Below are 19,614 nucleotides of genomic sequence, written 5' to 3' on the forward strand. Positions count from 1 at the left end.
GCAGGTAATTATATGATTGCCTCGGGTGTTTGCACACGCACAGGGATATTTTTATTGGACAAAACCTAATTGCTTACTTACTTAGTGGAGCGAAAACCTAAACAAATTTGTGTTGTCATAGGTTAAAAAGACATCCTTTCTTTGTCTCTAAAATAGCTGCCTGCTCGTTTTGTTCTGTCTTCAATCAAGGATTTTGTTTGCAGGCCTTGAATTATATGATAATATGAAAATGTAAAGGAAAGCTACTTTGGACTGTGCATTTTGGTAAAAACGTGCTTATTGCCATGTCTTAAACCATCCCCTACAATGGTCTCTTTCATAATGCACAGGCAGCTAGAACCTTGGGCAACACTCAAGCTACTGGGACTTTCGCAGGTTTTTTTGTTGTTGTTGTTTGTTTTGTTTTCCTGCATGGAGGCCCCTGCAAGATTGGCTTCTTAAACTATCTGGTTTTCCTTAGCTGCATAAGGCAAGTGGGAGGTATCATGTCTGTGGTAGCCTTTTAGACATCAGGAACACCAAGGATAAGAGCAGCAAAGCAAAGACCCCCTTTTGTGATTTTCTGGGGATTTGGAGGAAAAGGGAAGGGCAAAGTGAGAGAGCCAAAGGGAAGAAGCCCTGGGGCTCCCACTTTGGGGATGCCAAGTTGCAGTTGGGCCTCGTGTCGTTTCAGCTGTCCTGAGCGAGCTTGGCATCTCAGTTTACCTGTAATGCTGGTGTGCAGAAAACAGATTGCTGCAATTGGGTCTATTCTGTAGCAGTTCAAGTCCACATTACTGTTTCACTTTTTTTCCTATCTTCTTATAGAACAAACTATTTTCTATGTTCTTTCCTTTCCTGGGATCCCACTTGGAAGAGTGTGAAACACAACTGGATTGTGGGGATTGGAGGAGCACCTTGTGATGAAAGCTGCCGACTCCAGATCTGGTGCCTTTGTTGAGTATAGGATTATGGCCTGGACAATGGCTGAGAACAAAGGACATTCAGCCCCTCAGACCAACCATGATTTCTCATCTCAGATTCGGACACATGCTGACATATTCCAGTCTTGTCTGGCTAACTCCATGGGTCCTCTAGGCTCAGCGTTAAATGTCACTTCTTCTGGGAATCCTTCCTTGACCACCCACCTCCAGTCTGGGTTGACTGCCTTTGCTTTGTGCTCCACTGCACCCTCTAGGTTCCTTTACACACTGTCCTTTAATTGCTTGTCTCCCTGTCCAGAATAGCCCATAAACTCCGTGAGGGCAGGGCTTGTGTTAATATTTGTCACTACTGTCTCCCCAGAGCCTGGCACAGTGCTTGATGAGTGTGTTCGGAATGACTGAATGGGGAAAGGAATGGTTGCTGGGTGTCCTAGGGAATCATGGTGTGTGCTGCCTGGGCTTCCCTACCCTTGCTGTTAATACCACTTTCTTGTTGCTTATAATTTTCATTGCCCCAGATGATCCAGCTCTGTCGGAGGCACGGAGGCACAGTCAAATCTCATGCTGTACATTGATCACCTGTCCAACCTTTGCCTAGAGTGGGAGCCCCCAGTTCCTTCAAGAGATCCAACTTTACGTGTCTGTAAAGAAGAAGAGGAGGAGGGAGACAGCGGGGAGGATCCGGTGGCAGTTTAACACCAGAGCAGGTCCCATGTTTACTTTTACCCTTTCGGAGGTGGGTAACTGCAAATGCCATGGGGAGTTGGGTTAGGGACTCTGAATATTGATCTTGGATTTGGGGGCTCATATGTACTTTATGTTTTGCTAGAGTGTAGGGGTTGCTATTTTTGTGGTTAAATCATAGCCAGACTGTTCCATGAATTCCCACCAGCATAGAACAAAAATCCAGGTTCATCATCCACATGAAGTAAATTGTCCATTGGCTTCCAGTTGTTTGTGTCTTGCTATGTGGGTAGAGAGTACGGTTCATTCATTGGTTCCTATTTCATGACTATTTATCATTTGCTTTGCAAGGCCTATGATTTTCAACAGGCTTTCTTGTTTTGAAACTCTGGCTTTTGATGTTTTGAATTCCTCCCTCCTCGGTCAACCTCTTAGACCATGAGATCCCGAATAACTACTGAATAGATGAGATTTCATTTAGGACCACACATTTGTGGTGGTCTAGTCCCAAACAGTCCTGTGGTATGTCTAACCAGCTTTTTCCCTAAGCAGAATGTGAATTTGTGACCCTGTAGACCTTCGGCAATAGGGCTTCCTGTTGAACCCCTCAAGCCCCCAGCCATCCCTAAGTTTGTACTGCCTGTTGTTGGTTGGGCTATGATAACAGTTTCTGGATGGATGGACGTGTGCACATGGAAACTGCAGCCTCGCGTGTGGAGAGGCAAGGTAAACCCTCAGAGACCCTGGGTGCTTCTTGCGTAGCGGTCTGTGCCAACTATCCTAGGTCTGAAATATATTCTCCCTCTGTTGGTTCTTTTTTTTTTTTTAATTTCTATTGGAATATAGTTGATTTACAGTGTTGTGTTAGTTTCAGGTGTACAGCAAAGTGAATCAGTTATACATATACACATATCCACTCTTTTTTAGATTCTTTTCCCATATAGGTCATTACAGAGTACTGAGTAGAGTTCCCTGTGCTATACAGTAGGTCTTTTTTAGTTATCTATTTTATATATAGTAGTGTGTATATGTCAATCCCAATCTCCCAATTTATCCCTCCCCCTCACCTTACCCCCCTGGTAACCATAAGTTTGTTTTCTACATCTGTGACTCTATTTCTGTTTTGTAAATAAGTTCATTTGTACCGTTTTTTTAGTTTCCACATATAAGCGATATCATATGATATTTGTCTTTCTCTGTGTGACTTACTTTACTCAGTATGACAGTGTCTAGGTCCATCCGTGTTGCTGAAAATGGCATTATTTTGTTCTTTTTGTGGCTGAATAATATTCCATTGTATATATGCATCACATCTTCTTTATCCATTCCTGTGTTGATGGACATTTAGGTTGCTTCCATGTCTGGGCTATTGTAAATAGTGCTGCAATGAACATTGGGGTGCCTCTATCTTTTCACATTATGGTTTTCTCTGGGTATATGCCCAGGAGTGGGATTGCTGGATCATATGGTATTTCCTTTTTTTTTAAATAAATTTATTTATTTATTTATTTATTTATGGCTGCATTGGGTCTTCGTTGCTGCATGCAGGCTTTCTCTAGTTGTGGCGAGGGGGGACTATTCTTCATTGTGGTGCACGTGCTTCTCATTGCGGTGGCTCCTCTTGTTGCAGAGCACGGACTCTAGGCACACAGGCTCAGTAGTTGTGGCTTGTGGCTCTAGAGCACAGGCTCAGTAGTTGTGGCGCATGGGCTTAGTTGCTCCACAGCATGTGCAATCTTCCCGGACCAGGGCTCGAACCTGTGTCCCCTGCATTAGCAGGCAGATTCTTAACCACTGTGCCACCAGGGAAGTCCCTGGATCATATGGTGTTTCTGTATTTAGTTTTTTATGGAACCTCCATACTGTTCTCCATAATGGTTCTACCAATTTACATTCCCCCCAACAGTGTAGGAGGGTTCCCTTTTGTCCACATCCTCTCCAGCATTTATTGTTTGTAGACTTTTTGATGATGACCATTCTAACTGGTGTGAGGTGGTACCTCATTGTAGTTTTGATTTGCATTTCTCTAATAATTAGCGATGTTGAGCATCTTTTCATGTGCTTTTTGGCCATCTGTATGTCTTCTTTGGAGAAATGTCTATTTAGATCTTCCACCCATTTTTTGATTGGGTTGTTTGATTTTTTGACATTGAGCTGCATGAGCTGTTTGTATATTTTGGAAATGAATCCCTTGCAGGTCTCATTGTTTGCAAATATTTGCTGCCTCTGTTGGTTCTGAGTCTCTACTTACTTTGCATTCTTCAGCTGCATATCTGCTTTGGCATAATAAGCACGTAAATTAGAAACTTTGGGGGTTCCTTCAAGAAAGAGAGTTTAAACGACCTCATCTTATAGTATGTGTGTTCGCCAGTGCTGTGTGCTTTGAACCAAACAGGGATGGGCCATGGTGAGCTTTATTCCTGAATCCAAGGAAAGTTTAGTTTAATTTTCAGTTTTGGAATAGCACCAACAGATGCCTCACCACCCCATATCCTTTCTGGATTGAGGCAGGTAATTACTGCCTACACAAATAAATCACATACTTTTGCAAAAAAAAAAAATCTTTGAATGACATTTGATTTATAATTAAACTTGGCGATGCAGTCTCTGAAGTGTCTCATCTTGTCTAATCACAATGATCTACTTCCTTTCAGAGTACTTCTGCATGTAGGGGTTAGTCCTCTTGTTATCATCACATAATATGGGGATGGGAATAATTTAAGAAAAAGAAAAATTAGAATAAATGATTGCCGTTTTAGGTCAAAGTCAAACCACTGATTGTTTCTATTTGTGATTTTTAAAAAACATTTTTACGTCTCTTCATTGACTGATTTATTCTGCAAACAGATTTAAACACTGGCTTTCTAAGTGCCCTGCTTGCACCAGCAACCTCCTTCCCAGCATCACCTGGGAACTTAGAAATCCAGAGTCTCAGGCCCCACCCAGACCTACTGAATTAGAAACTCTGTAGGTGGGGTCCAGCACACTGGGTTTGAATGATCTTCCTGATGATTCTGCTGCACACAAAAGTTTGAGAACTATTGGTTTAAAACTCCTGTGAATGCATGAGGTGAGGGCATTAATAGGAGTTTACCTCTAACCCTGTCATCCAGGAGCTTGAAATCCAATCATGGGCACAAAGCATAAATTCATCAGACAGTTAGGCAGCATGATGTTTATAAAATGTAAATTACATCATACACTCACTTCCTAAGTCCCTCCAGGCAGTTCCCTTTGTACTTGAAATAAATGTAAAGGCTTGCTGAGACCTACAAGGCCTGGCATGCTCCCTCCCCTGCCTACCTGCCCAGCTCATCTGGTGCTGTTTCCCCCCCAACCCCTAACCTGTGCTCTGCCACACCACACTGGCCTTCTTTCTGGTCCTCAAACATACCCCCTGAGTGTGGTGTCAGCAGGGATACAGAGGAAGGGGAAGGAAGAGTGAAAATTGCTAAGGTTAAAAGTAGAATTGGTCACTAAAGCATTTTTTAATTAGGTATAATATTTCTAAACCAATATCCCCATTGGGCAATATATTGATATGTTGATTCTTATATATATTGATTGAATAAATATGTTAATGTGATCATATTAGTGGCCCCATCTTGTAGTGGAGCAAAGTCTGAAACGACTCTCTGAATCGTTAAGGAAATATTCACTGTGGTTTAGTTTAACTTTTGTGTCATGGATTTGTATCAGTTTCTCTTTCTGAGAGTTGGCCAGGCAGGCACAGTGCTCAGCCACACACCACACAGCATAGCCGGGAACTGAATAAACATGCTGGAGACCCCAGCTGCTGAGTGTGAAATCATTTGTGTGGCACCAGAACATTGGTGGAGCCAACGCATGCATCCTGCTGTCTTCACTTAGTTTTAGGAAAGATAGTGACCATGTTTGTTCGGTTTTGTCTCTGTAAAAAATTATCTGTGAATGCCAGTTTTGATCTTTGGGATATTAAATGTACCGTGTGGTTAGGCAACAAAGTAGATGTTTGGATTTTTATTGAATGTGAAAAAATAGTCTCTCAGGATTCTCTCCAGAATGAGAAAGGGGAAACACATATTTTAAATATGATTTGTTGAAAAAAAAAAAAAAAAAACCCAAAACTTGAATGTGAGGCAAAGGGTTTCTTAAAGATTTTAGAACAGGGGCAATGGTTTTGTGGTTTTGTTTTTTTTTTTTGTCTTGACCTTGTTTTCACTCTCCACAGCTCTTTCACAGTAACGGACTGTCTCATTTTATAAGTGTAGCATCTCTGGTTTGGGGCGTTATTTGCTTTTTGGGGAGACTCTCATTTGAGATCTTCAGTAGAGGAGGGAAAGGTCGGTTGGAGGAGCCATCAAGGAGAGTGGGTGGTGGAGGTGTGCTCAGTCCTGGTAACCTTTCAGCTTCACCTTGCCTTGTAAAGTTTAAAGTTCTCCCAGGAAATGGAGGCAAGTCTCCTACTGTGAGACAAAGCTCCCTGACTGGCCAGGAAGCCCTTCCTATTGGAAGACGAAGCTAGTCAGCCTCATGTGCCTGGGGATGCACAGTGAATGCCCTGCCCCTGCCCTCAGGGAGCCCACAGCCCAGAGGCCGGGAGACTTCAGCAAATATCTACATGAAAAAAGGTGCATTTTTGCACTTTGAAAGGAGTTCTGAAGGATGAGAGAGCTATGAGAGCAGAGAACAGAGAAGCAGGCTCCCAGTTCTCTTTGGACAGGCGATTGAAGCTGAGAATTGAAGTTGTTATTTTGGTTGTGTGTCGAGGTTGGTGGCATGGTGGGGTTGAGGAAGAGTGTCCCTGGGGAGCTGGCACCACCTCCCATGCTAGCTGGGACTCTGCCTATAGAGGCTGCCACAGCAGAGAATCTTCTGAGCAACCACGTGGGTGAAAACACCCAAAGACTCACTGCAGAGTGAACCCAGGGGAGGGTCTCTTCCCCCAGGAGACACTGAGTTTTCCCAGTGTCCACTAACAGCACCAGTACCACTGTGCCCAAGTGTGAGGCCAGCACCTTGGCATTTATTTCTCTTCCTTTTGTTGCTTCCTCTAACTCTTTCACTGCCTCCTCTGAGATGATTCCTTTGGGGGTCAGCCTCTGCTGGTCTCCCCCTTGAGAGCAAAGCTGCCTGTAGGGAACATTTACCATACCTTCAAAGATTCTTACGTGACTTTTAGGGAGGCATTTTAAGCATCTTCAGAGAATCTTACTCCTAGGAATAAGGAACTGTCTTCACCCACGGCCTTCTTTTACCCAGAGTCATTACTACTTGTCCCATCTTTCCAAGCCAGGACACACTTGGAGGGCAGGTTCTCTGTCTGGTTTTGTTTGATGCCTGACAAGCTAAGTTTGCACAGATCTGGCACTCAAATCGTTGACAAATGAAAGAAGAGATTGTGCAAATCCAAATGCCCTTGCAATGCTGAGGCTCGATTTCAGGAGAGTGAAGTAAAATTGATATCTGATTCATTTATTTCTCCATCCACCCATCCAAAAGCAGTTATTGAGGACTTCCTGTTTAATTGTGCAGCCGAAACACAATGCCTGGCACGTGGTATGTTTATAATCGATGCTGGTTATTATAGAGGAAATGCAGAACTAACTCTGGCTTCTGAATCCCTTTGTACTCTTATTCCACTGAGTTTTACGGAAGCCCCAGCTGTTCATCCTTCTCCTGTCATTTAGGAGTGACGGTCCAGGGTCCCAAGCTCTGAGAGTGTCTGCTTCTCTTCAGAGTGGCAGAATTTGGCCATAGGAGGGAACTCATGGCATGAGCTCTGACATTTTAGAGTGCCGAAGGACAGCTCACTGGCTGTCTGCACAAAGCCTGATTGAACACAAAATGACAGGGAGTGGTTAAACTTCAGGGAGGTCTGAGTGGCTTTTCAAAAAATTAATGAATTAAGAAAGATAGTCAGGGCTTCCCTAGTGGCGCAGTGGTTGAGAGTCCGCCTGCCGATGCAGGGGACGCGGGTTCGTGACCCGGTCCGGGAGGATCCCACATGCCGCGGAGCAGCTGGGCCCGTGAGCCATGGCCGCTGAGCCTGCGTGTCCGGAGCCTGTGCTCCGCAACGGGAGAGGCCACAGCAGTGAGAGGGCCCGCGTAAGGCAAAAAAAAAAAAAAGAAAGAAAGAAAGATAGTCACTTGGAGCAGTGAGGTTTCATTTAAAACCATTACTGAATTCCCAGTAGCTTTTTGTCATTAGGTGTTTTTCTGAATCAAAAGATAAGAGAAATAAAATTACTTAGGTGAAGGGGTATGCATACTTCTTTTGATCTTTAAAAGGAGTCCTTATGGAAATTGTGCTGCTCCTGTCTTCTGCCATGATAAACATGAAGTTTGGTTATGCCCTTCTTCAAGCAACTCCCAATCCAAGGGAAAATTCTTAGTGCCTGATGGCTCTCACCAGTGGCTGCAGTGTTGGGACAGATCTGGCAAGCAGATGTTTATGGTGAAACTTTCCATTCCAGAATTGTTCCTTCTGAGGCAGGAGGTGGGTTAGGTCAGAGAAGAATGTGCCAGACAATATGCCCCTTTGTTAATCAGTGCTGTCATCTTGGCTGCCCCTCTAGCAGCCTCATCTTCCTGAAATCTTCGGTAAAACGGCCATTCAACAAATACATTTAGCATTGGCCAGGATTTTTCTAGCTCAGCTCTAACATCAGGGAGTGGATTTAATCAGATTCAAGGAGACCTTAAGACCCATTCTATAACTGTTTTACCTCTCCGGAAGAGCTCCGGAAGGGCTCCGGAAGACAGATTATCAAACACCAGTTTCTTGAGCAAAGCTTGCAAACAACTAATGCCAAAGTAATCAAGTTGACCGTGCAAGGGTCTGAAATCTTAGTGACATTTATCAAGTTCACTGGGACACATACTATATTCAGTGCTTTGATGGATTAATCTAATTAGTCTTCATAGCAATCTATGAAGTAACCACTAATATTATGACCATTTCATAGATAGGGGAACTGAGGCTTAGGCCTACTAGTTGACTTGTCCAAAGTCACATAGTGATTCCTCCTACTTTAACCACTGGGCTTATAACATGGCCACATTGCTGATTTTAAGTCAACAAGCTATTATTTTAAGTTTTATCCCTTCCTCATTTCCTTACTTGGACAATGCAGTCCTTGTACAGATAGACATGCAGTTATTACAAGAAGTGATCATTTGAGTCAATTTTAACAGACTCGGCAAAGGCTGGTATCTATATAACAGTAACAGAAACACTGAGTTTGGTGAAAAAGATATTTCCAAGTTGTCTTCTCTGTCCTCATTTGCAGCCTCCACACATGATAGGATGTGCTTCAGAGGTTGCTTGGAGGGGATCAGTGTGATGCTCACAGTGAGGAATCAGGCACTTTCATTAACAAGATGTGGCTTGAAGCAGGTCATGTGGCTCCTCGAGGTTTCAGACTTCTGGTACACAGGGTGATCATAGTTTATTCAACAGCCATTTATTTGGTATCTATTACATATGCAGATATGATGACAAGCTCACTCTCTCTTACTGAGACTGTCACACAAATAACCTGATGTAATGGGATCTATTCTAGGGGGGCAGCTCTGTACCTCTGTGAGGGGCTAGAGCACTGCAGGCTGCCAAGTCAGGCTGACATCAGCAAATGTTCATTGAGTGCCTACTATGGCCAGGTTCATTCTAAAAGCAAGAGATTAAAAATGCATTCCATTATATTTGAGGTTGGAGGCCACGGGGAGAGACAATAAACCAGTAAATAAACAAATAAGGTGATTTCAGAAACCAGTTAAATGCATGAAGAAGATACAGTAGAGCAATATAACAGTGACTGAGCTTGGAAGGACCTACTCTACCTAAGGTGATCAGAGAAGGCTGCTTTGAGGAGGAGACGCTAAGAAAAGACTTGGAAAATGAGAAGAACTTTCTAGGCAAAGAATTAGGTGGAATAGCCTTGATGTATACGGTTCTACAATTTCATTATTCTTTCAACAGAGAAGTTCAGATGTCAAGCACGTGATATCACTTCTTAGGATTTGTTGAGTTTTTTTAAAGGTCAAGCCCAGTGTTTTTTGTAAACATTCCATGTGTACTTGAAGAGCATGTGTATTTTTCCTTCAAGTGCCTATTCTTTGTTTTTTAGATGCAGCTTATAACTGAAATCTTCTATATCTCTATTAATGTTTTAGCTGTTTAACTTCTCAGTTGCTTAGAGATAAGCATTCACATATTCATGATTGTGTGTTTGCTCATTTCTCAGTAATTCTATCAATTTTTGTTTTATATATTTCCAGCCTATGATCTTAACTGTATTACATTTCATTATCTAATGTTACAGCTCCTGGTGGGTTATTCTTGTTATTAATTAATCTCTCCCTTTATCCTACTAATGCTTTTACCTATAAATTTTATTTTGTCTGATAATTGCTATAACAACATCCTTTTGGTTAATGTGTGTTTGCTTTTTCCATCCTTTCATTTTCAGCCTTTGTGTGTTCCTGGTCCATTTTATAAGCAACATAAAGCTGGAGTTTTGGGGGGTTTTTTGTTTGTTTTTTGTTTTTAATTGGGTGTCTCTGTCTTTTGATGGGAGAATTTAAGCTAATTATATTTATTGTAACTAATCTATTTGGACTTAACTTTGCCTTCTTATTTTGCATGTTCCGTGGGTATTTTTTTCTTCCTTTTCTCTTCTTTACTGCTTTGTTTGAATTGACTATGCTTCCTTTATTTCTTTTTATTTTCTCCTCTACTGATTTGGAAGTTACATATTTTATTTCTCTTCTCATAGTGGTTTGGATAGTATCTAAAGCATAATTTGGCAAACACTCAGAGGCCTTTAATGCATTGCCTTCAGTTGGTTTAACAGCTTTCTCTAGGATCCTGGCTCCCGAGTGGTTGGTTCTTTAATGGGGTGAGGTATAAATATAAATGCAGATCATGGTCACTGTTATGGTTATATCTTGGAGTGCAGACTTCCAACTTGCCTTTGCGAAGACCTGTGCTGTGTTGCCTAAGGGTTCTGGTAATTGACAGACTGTAAAATGCTCTTGGGTTGTGGGTAACATAGCAGTTTCTAAGCAAGGAGTCACTTGGTTTCTTCTGTTGCCCTTCTGCTTGTCTGCATTTGAGCTCTTGTAAGTGATGATAAATGTTAAATAGCTCCTGTAAAACTGTTGAATTGTCAGTTTTTAAACTGCATAAAACACTGACATTTTCATTAGATCCTGGCCCTGAGGAATGTCCGGCTTTCATCATAACGGATTTGTTTACTGCTGCAGAGAGTCTTAATGTGCTGCCTATGGGAGAGATCTTACTGTCACCTGCTCTTAAATGGGAAAGACTTTGTTCAGCCAAAGATTTTTGCAAAAGGATTTGCAAGAGGGCTTTTTCACCTCCCCCTCTCTTCCCTGCCGCCACCTCCCCAAAGGGTCAGGGATGATGATAAAGTCTTTGAAGAACCTTAGTACTGGACAGGAAAATTTTTAATGTAAAATAATCCTGCAAAGTCCATTAGGAGACAAAATGTTGGAATGATGCTATTAAACCACTATTTAGTTTCAATGTATCCTGTTAAAGATAAGCAAGTCATATCTATGTCTTTTTGACCTCAATCCTTTGGTCTACATTTAAACAGATATCTTGATTTTGGATTAATAAACTCTTTTGTGTATATTAGTAGAGAAAACATTTTAAACTGCTGGGTCCTTCTAAGCAAATAAGAAAAGAGAGGTCTTTTATCTTCTGATCATTGCAGTAGGTTTTCAGCAGAAGATGCCAAACTCTTCATGAACAAATGTAGAGTCATCCCAGTTTAACAAGCTGGGAAATGTGTGTGCTGAAAGACAGGCTTGTCTTAATGTGACCAAGACCGGGAATGTTAACTTTTCTGGAATCAACGTGTTTGCAGTTTATGGCGAGATTTCTTATTTTTTAAAAGAACTTCCTCTTCCGTATTAGCTTGTTGAATATGTCATTGGCAGGTTTGTCTACTTTCACATTTCAAGAGAGGCAGCCTGCCATAGGGAAGCAAAATCTCTCAGGCAAATCAGCACTTGAATTCTGATTCTAGGACATACTAACTGTGTAATCATAGGTGAGTTAATGAACTTTTCTGAGTTTGGTTTTATCATCTGTAACACTGAAATAATAAACTGACTTTTTAGAGCTGATATAAACATTAAGTGAGATAATACACACGAAGTGCTCAGCACAAAACATGGTACGTACTAAGTACATACTCGGGGATTGTTCAATGAAATTTGATGACTATGATGATAATGAAAGTGGTTGTGGTAGAGAGAATGGTAATAAATGTGCTGATGGTGGTAGTGGTGGTGCTGGTGGTGAGAATACTGATGTTGGTGGTAATAACGGTGATGAAGATGATGATATTGGTGGTGGTGATAACCATATGTTAGGAGTTCTTTAAAGTCTGAGAAAGGATATTACATAATCAAAGAACTGGAGAAGAGGCCAAATTTTCTACTGCTACCTGACCTAGAGTCCTCCACTTTTCATTTGGGCACTTTGAGTCACTAGGAGGGCCTTTCTTAATAAAATTCTATTGTAGACCACAAACCACAAAAGCCTAGTTCATTCATGCAGCTGTGTTTTCAGGCCTGGATTTGTCTTAGAAAGAGCTAGCAGTGTTACTCTGAGTCATTTGATTTTGTCAACATCTGTCTCCTTCCTAAAACTTGCTCATTTCTTGGCTTCTGTGACTTTGGACATTTTGGAGCTCTTCTTCTGTCTCCTTGAACACTTCTCCATCATCTTTTTGCCACCTTTTCTTTCTGTGGTCATTTGGATACATGAGTGTGGAACTCATGGAAGACAATGCAGGAGAGAACAAGAGCCATCAGCAAGGCTGGGACAGAATCTGAGTGTAGTGTCACAGAAGCAGAGAAGGGGGACAATTCCAGGTAGAGAAGGAAGGACAGTGTTTCTTATTACAAGATAAATAATGAGGATAAGGAAGCCTGGGCAAGACCATTACTTTGGGCACTGAAAATTCAATGTTGGCATCTGACACAAAATCACTGAGATGGTGAAAGAAGAGTTGAGGAATGTCTAGATGAGGAGGTGGAGGCCGCAGACATTGAAGAGAGAGAGAGGAGGTTGTAGTGTGGAAAGACTTTTTTTAGATAGGAGAGAATCCGGCCTAGTTGTAGACCAAGAGGAGGGAGCCAGAGGAAGCTGAGTAGGAAGATACAAAAGCAGGAAGATTTCAGATATTTGGTCCCGGAGGAAATGGAAGAGGTAGGAGGATGAGTTCATTAGCTTGTAAAAGCACCTGCCACATCCCCAGTGAGCAGACAGGGAATATCACCAGGTGAGGAAAAGTATAATCTGTGAGGCTCATGTTGAATGACCTTGACTGTCTCTTAAAAGCAGGTGAGATCTCTGATGAGCGTGAGAAATGTTTGGAGGCATAAGGAGAAATTTTGACAAGAACCATTGTCTGAAATGGGAGAGGAAGTTAGCCAGTGATCAGAAGACTTGCCAAGGAGCATTGTGACGGGTAGGAGGTGTGTGTTTCTGGATCTTCCCATACTATCCTCACCCTGGTTTCTATCCCTGGGATATTCTGTGCACCCTAAGCATCCATGTGGAATCCCATGGATGGCCCTCCCACTCCCCCCACCATGGGGCCCTTCCTTTCCATCTCCCCACACCCAGCCCTGTTCTTAGATGGCTATTACACAGAAATGAACCAGTGGACTGATTTGCGTCAAGGTGAGGAAGGTTGCAAAGGCACAGTGTCTCATACCACCCAGGCGTTAGTGTGGCAGGTAGTCAGATAGAGGAGCATCAGGAGTCAGGGGCATGGAGTGTGGTCCCAGGTCTAGATGGTTAACCCGTTATTGTGTCCTCCTGTAGCACAAGGTATCATGTCTTTCTAACTTGCCATTCCAATACCAGCATGTTATCAAGTAGGGGCTTGATAGCCCCTAGCATACAGTAGGGGCTCATAGAGTTTATTTGACTAGGTTAATGCAAAAATATGAGAGATCTTCAAACACCTCATCCTTTGCAAATATGAGGGACTGTTATTCTGATGTGCATTTTAACAAGCACTGTATCAGTCCAAAGAATGACTCTCTAATAGTAGAATGTCAGCTACCAGTGGTGGGCAGGTGAAAGGAAATACTTTCAGCAGAGCTGGGTGGGGGCTGTCCAGAATTGCTCAGATTTAACTACCTGGATGTCTACATATGTTGGTTTCGCTTATTGATAAATTAGCTCCTATCTCTTCGGTGACCTGATCCAAGGTGATTTAGTCATTTTTCATTCTTGCTATTAATGTGTATGTATATACACTTTGTCATTATAGACAGGAAGCTGGGGTCCCAAGAAGGCAAAGAGAGATGAAAATAGGTTTCAAATAAAGAAGCAGAGTCCCCTTCTCACTCACTCTTTCTATCCTTTCCCCCCACCCCCTCCTAAAATAGATCTTTCTCTACCTTCCCCTATGACTCCACCAGCATGGAGAAATGGATTGTCAGGCAAATCCCAAAAGAATAAAAGAAAAATATCTCTTCAGAAGGAGAGGGCAGAGGAGAGAGATAGGAGCATCAATAAAGGCTGAAAAGATTGGCCTAGAGAGTGTGGAATCCAAGAGAGTGTTTATTTTCAAAACAAAAGCTTACCAATCAGGTGCTTTTTAACAGATGAGAAAAATGGATTGAGCAAAGCTTGTGCCTGGGCTTAGGGACATGCCCACAGTGGCCCGAGCTACTGAGTCAGCAGGAGTGGCTTTTGTTCTCCTGGCTCTGATGGCAGCCTTTGAGTAAGCAGGACTCATCAGTGAGCTACCATAAGCTCCAGGAAGCCTGCGTCTGGCCTGGCCGCCCTTCCCATTTTGCTGGGTCACTTAGAATCCCAACTTCCTGCCTTCCCCACACGTTGGAACAGCCCAAGGAAGCCTCACCAGCCATCCCTTGGCAGACAGCCTGGCGTGATTGGAGAGCTGTCCCTCACAAAGCCTGCTTTTGGCTGGCATCTTTTTGGGCACTGCTCCTTTTCACAAATGCTTCTTCCAAGAAAGCCTTGAGACAGGGAAGTCATGTTTTCTTTAGAAGCTGTGTGTTAGGGCATTAGACAGACATAACTGGATTTAAAATCTGCCCCGGCCCTTTATATGCTGTGTGACCTTATGCAACCAGGTTATTTTTTCTGAGCCTCAGTTTCCTCGTTAATAAATGGGATACATCCAACCTGCCTCAGAGGCCATGGTAAGGATGAGGATAACGGAGATCAGGTGCTTGACAGAGGGTCTGGCAAAGAGAAGGAGGGCAGTGATGGGCAGTGAACCTGGCCGGAGAGATCCCCCCCCCCAGCACCCACTCAAAACCTGTGCTTGTTTATCCTTGTTGTGGATGTTTGGTTTGGGCTTCAGTCAGCTGCTTCTTCCATCAGAACCACACATGCTTATGTTTTGAGTTCTCATCCTCTTTGTAAATAATTCCTGGCCTGCATGAGTAACAGCATGTTCCAGGCCCAGTGTCTGCCTCTGGAAAACAAAGGGTGCAAACTCGATTTTGATTCATGTGAACCAGCTTTGAGGTTCAGGTCTGAGGACTCTCCACTAGACTTTCTGCACCAGAGACCTCCCCTCCCTGGCACAGTGCTGGGTCCCACCGGGGTAGAACTGTGAGGTCATACATGGCATAATGCAGTCCTAAGTCAGAGAAGAGATGGATATGAAAGTGAAAAAATACTTCTCAGTATTTCCTGACTACTCAATAATATAGAGCACGTGCTTTTAAATTCTTGTTCAAAAAAAAAAAATCGCTAAAATCACAAGTGAAAATCACCCACAATTCTTAAATAGAGATATAAAGTGGGAAGTCAGTGTTTTGCACCCCTCCTTTTGGCAGTTGGATCACACGCCCAGATGCTACCTCGGTTGACAGTTTGGTGTTTGTCCTTCCCATTTTTTCCCTGAGTTTGTAACATATATCCCTATTTGCATGTATGCATACATATATATGTAATTTTTACAGAATTGTGGCCTGCAATTTGCATTTTTGGGTCATTGTGGTTCACTTGACATCATATCAGTTTCCTTCAGATCTGTGTATATAGACTTACCTTCTAAGTTTAACGCAGCATATTGTTCCAGACCATAGAAAAAACAACATACTTATTCGGTTATACCCTTTTGATGGGCAATAGGTTGTTTCCAGTTGTTTTTTTTGTTTTGGTTTGGTTTTTTTGGTGGTATCAAGAAGACTGCAGCAAACACATCTTTATGTTTTGCTCTGTATTCTGGTGCTTTTATTTCTGTGGAATCAACTCCTAGAAGTATAACTTCTGAGTCAGAGGATGCTCTCTTTAAATTTTAATAAAGTCTTCCAAACTCGTTTCCACAATGTTTGAAAGCACCTTATACACCCACCAGTAGGATGAGAGGGTGCCCATTTCCCCATAATCTTAATAGCTTTGGACAACATCAGTCAATTTTTTTTTCCCAGTCTGATGAGTGGAAAATTGCCTCACTGTTTTAATTTTTATTTCTCTTATATTTAACTTATTTTCATTTGTTCAGTAGCCATTTTTTTGTCCTAAGAATTTCCCATTTGTATCTGTGGCCCATTTTTGGGGTGAAATTATTGTCTTTTAAAAAAAGATTGTCCTAATTTTATAATTAGTAACAAACAAACCCCAATAAAGTGATTCTTTTTAAAGGTACAGTGAAAACGCAGGACCTCCCAAAGCTGTTGGGAGGACAAGGATTTCAGACTGGAGATGCGTGAGCAAAAGGTAGTAATCCTTCGGCACGTCCTGCAGTTCACGGCATTTTCTTTTGTGTGTATTATTGCCCCCATGTGCTCCTCGGTGCAGTCCTGGGAGGTGGGCTGAGCTCTGGATGACCTCCTGGTTGTCAGACCTTCAACTTGCCCGTGACTGATGAGGCTCGCCGCTTGGGCTTGACCTGAGGATTCTGAATCCTCTGCTTGCCTGTCTCCTGCTGGGACTGTTGCCTGAAAACCTTTCATTGCCCTCCCCACACCACCCTTCCCAAACCCCTCAACCATGAGTTCTGTACACTTCTTGGAGTCCTGGGAACTCATTTATAACTTCCTTCAAGAATGCAGTGCCATCTGAAAGACTCCTCATAGATCTCTTGGGTGATGGTAATTTTTATTCTTACTAATAAAGTATTAGTTTATTAATATTAGTTTATTGAGCACTTACCATTTGCAAGGCCAGTGCTATGGTTGTGCAAGTTGTCCACTGCACAACTCCAGGGGGCACCATTCACTGCACAGTAATTGTAGATTTGTGGGATTATTTCTGCCAGATGGCCATCAAGTGTCTTGAAGAAGGGGGTCTTTTTTCTAATTCAGACAGAACCACCACAACTGAGAGAAGCAGTTAACCATGTGCCAGGCACTGTGCTGTGTGCTCTAAACACTTCATTTTTTTTTATCATTCCAGTAGCCTTCTGAGGTTGGTGATATCACTTCCCTCTCTAAAGCTGAGGAAACTGAGTCTCAGAGAGGTTAAGTTGCTCGCTCAAGTCACACAGCTAGTAAGTGAATTCAGACTCAGGTCCAGCTGACCACAAAGCCTGTGCTTAACTCTTGCCCTGCTCTTCCTCTGTATTGGGATCTGGTTATCCTCAGAATCTTCCACAATACCCCAAGCCATGGTTATGGCACAAGCACTGGGTTCAGTCGGCCTGTCCACCACTCCGGAAGGGCTAGGTGGCCAGTGGGCCATACGGAAACAATGAACTTGAAACAACCCAAGGGAACCTCATGACCCAACAGCACCTTTCTGTGAACAAAACCAAAGTGTCAGAGCACAGTTCCTGCCCACAGCGATCTCATCAGGAGATCAGCATCTCTGGATCTCACTTGGGAAGGAGGAGCCGCTTTTTCAATGTACACTCTTCCCAAGTCAGGATTTCCTGGTCTCTGTCCCAGAATCAGTTTCCTTTGACCACACTCAGAGTGTGGGTAACATTAATGCAGAGGTGCTAAGAGTGAGAGCCAACATTTCCCATCTTCTGACTCTGGTGCTGATGGATGGGGACCAGGTGAAAGGGTTTTTCTGGAATTGATTCATCAGGCCGAGGGGATTTCCCTCTCGTTCTCTGCTTTCACTTCTGAGGTTCATGTGTCTTTTTAACATTTCGTCAACTTACTGGGGCCTAATTTGAAAGTTGTCTTTAAGATCCATTTGTTCTGATTCAGTTGCTGAGACTTTATGATGTTGTTCCCTTTCTTGGAAAAATGCTCCAAATGGTTTGCGTGACTGATGCGTTCCATGGCGCCCTGATTGATGGTGGGGAGGCCGTGGCGGGAGGACTGTTCCTGGAAGGAGGGGCTGGGGTCTGTGAACACTATTACAGCTAGGCTTGGAAAGCGGAGATGTTTGCCCTTGATGCCACCCAGCTTGGAGCCTTCTGTGGTCCCTGGGGGAAAACTGTTAAGGAAGCAACCTTGACATTTGCACCAGCCTCAAATTGGGAGTAAGGAGTCAGGAGACTGGGTTCAGCCTAGAGATGCATAGCAATTTTTTAGTCACTTGGCTAACTTTATTGTCTCTGTGGTTTAAAATCATGGGTCTGGTCAATGAAAAGGGATGTTTTTGCAGTTTTGAAGGCACTGATACTTACTTTTTAAGAGCTCTGGAGCCAGACACAGCTGGTTGCTATGACCAACCCACTACTCACTGTTAGCTTGACCGTGTGTAAGGCTCGTCCAGGCCTCTGATTCCTGTCTGTGAAATGGGATTGATAAAACCTGTTTTACAAGGTCATTGTTAGGATTACATGGGATAATATATTTGAAAAGCATAGCACAAGGCCTGGCACGTAGAAACCACTGAATAATATTATTGCCAGCCTAGCAGACAAGGAAAATAATACTTTACAGCAAAAGTGGATTGCCCTGACTCTGCTGGTACGGATTTTATAACCACTTTGGAGTGCAACTCAGCAACATCTAGTCAAGTTTAAGTTAGACAGTCACTAACAATTCGACATAGCAGTTCGACCTCTAGGTATATACCCTAGGGAAATGCTTGAATCTATGTACATGAGGACAGGTGTAATTAGCATCATTGAAGCTTTGTAATAGCAGAAAATTGGATGCAGTACAAATATTTATCAATAGAATTTCTGGTATATTTATGCAGTAGGATACATCACAGCATTAAAATGCACTTGAGCCAACTACATTAAAATGGGTAAATTGCAAAAAACATCATATTGAATGAAAGAAGCAAGTTTAATAGTGATAAATACAGTATGAAAATATTTGTTTAAAAAATTTTAACTTGCAGATTTATACTACATTTGTTAATGAATGAATACATAGAGCACAACAGTATTAAAAGCATAACACACGTGCATAGAAATAATACTCACCAACTTCAGTTTAGTGTTTACTTCGGAATTAGGGAAGGGAGGGGAAGAAAATCAAGAATGGGGGATTTAAATTATATCTGTATTTTTTGTTCCTAGAAAAAAAGATTTGAAGGGAGTACGGCAAAATGTTAAGATTTATTTATTCTACCGGATATAAATATAAGTGGGTATATAAGTGCTTAAAACATGATTTTCAATTTTATTCTGCATGTTTGAACTATTTCACAGTAGAATTTTTAATAAATAAAATTAAGTTTCCAGCAGAAGAGAAGGAATAAAAGGATAAAAATACTCCTTTCAAAGAGTTTGTATCTCTTTTTCCTATAGTACAAGCCGGCGTGGGGGGGTGGTTAAGGAATTTCGTGTTATATCACAAAATGTGGAAAAGTTTAGAGAAGTAAGAGATTTAAAAAGAGTTTGAAAATTTGGCTAAAAAATATGCACTCTTTTTTTAAGGACAATTAGAAACTACAGTTGTTTTAAATGCACTTTTCTTTCAGTTAATTATGGCTAAATGGGTCACCAGCTAGGTCACCAACTCAGACTGTGTTTCTGTGTTTGTAAATGCAGAATGGGGAAATCTCCCAGTAAGATGCTTTTAGTAATAGTTGTGTTTTTTGCTGTGATGGTCAAATGCAGTAATATAAAGTTCCACT

The 19,614-nt window shown here is 42.2% G+C and overlaps 1 protein-coding gene across 9 annotated transcripts in view; it reads left to right on the plus strand.

Annotated features, from left to right (window-relative positions):
• ERC2 (ELKS/RAB6-interacting/CAST family member 2) overlaps positions 1-19,614 on the plus strand; it is a 968,268-nt gene that overhangs the window by 860,898 nt on the left and 87,756 nt on the right. For 2 of the 9 annotated variants that reach the window (XR_014295433.1, XR_014295434.1), the window contains one exon: positions 1,442-1,630. The exons of 6 other annotated variants lie outside the window; for them this stretch is intronic. The gene's annotated coding sequence lies outside the window, so the exon portion shown is untranslated. Of the gene's footprint in view, positions 1-1,441; positions 1,631-2,182; positions 2,265-19,614 lie in introns of those variants that run through there. One more of the 9 variants, XR_014295435.1, reaches the window with a different exon arrangement.

The sequence above is a fragment of the Mesoplodon mirus genome (assembly GCF_964341445.2).
Source record: "Mesoplodon mirus genome assembly, chromosome: 12".
Taxonomy (NCBI): Eukaryota; Metazoa; Chordata; class Mammalia; order Artiodactyla; family Ziphiidae; genus Mesoplodon; species Mesoplodon mirus.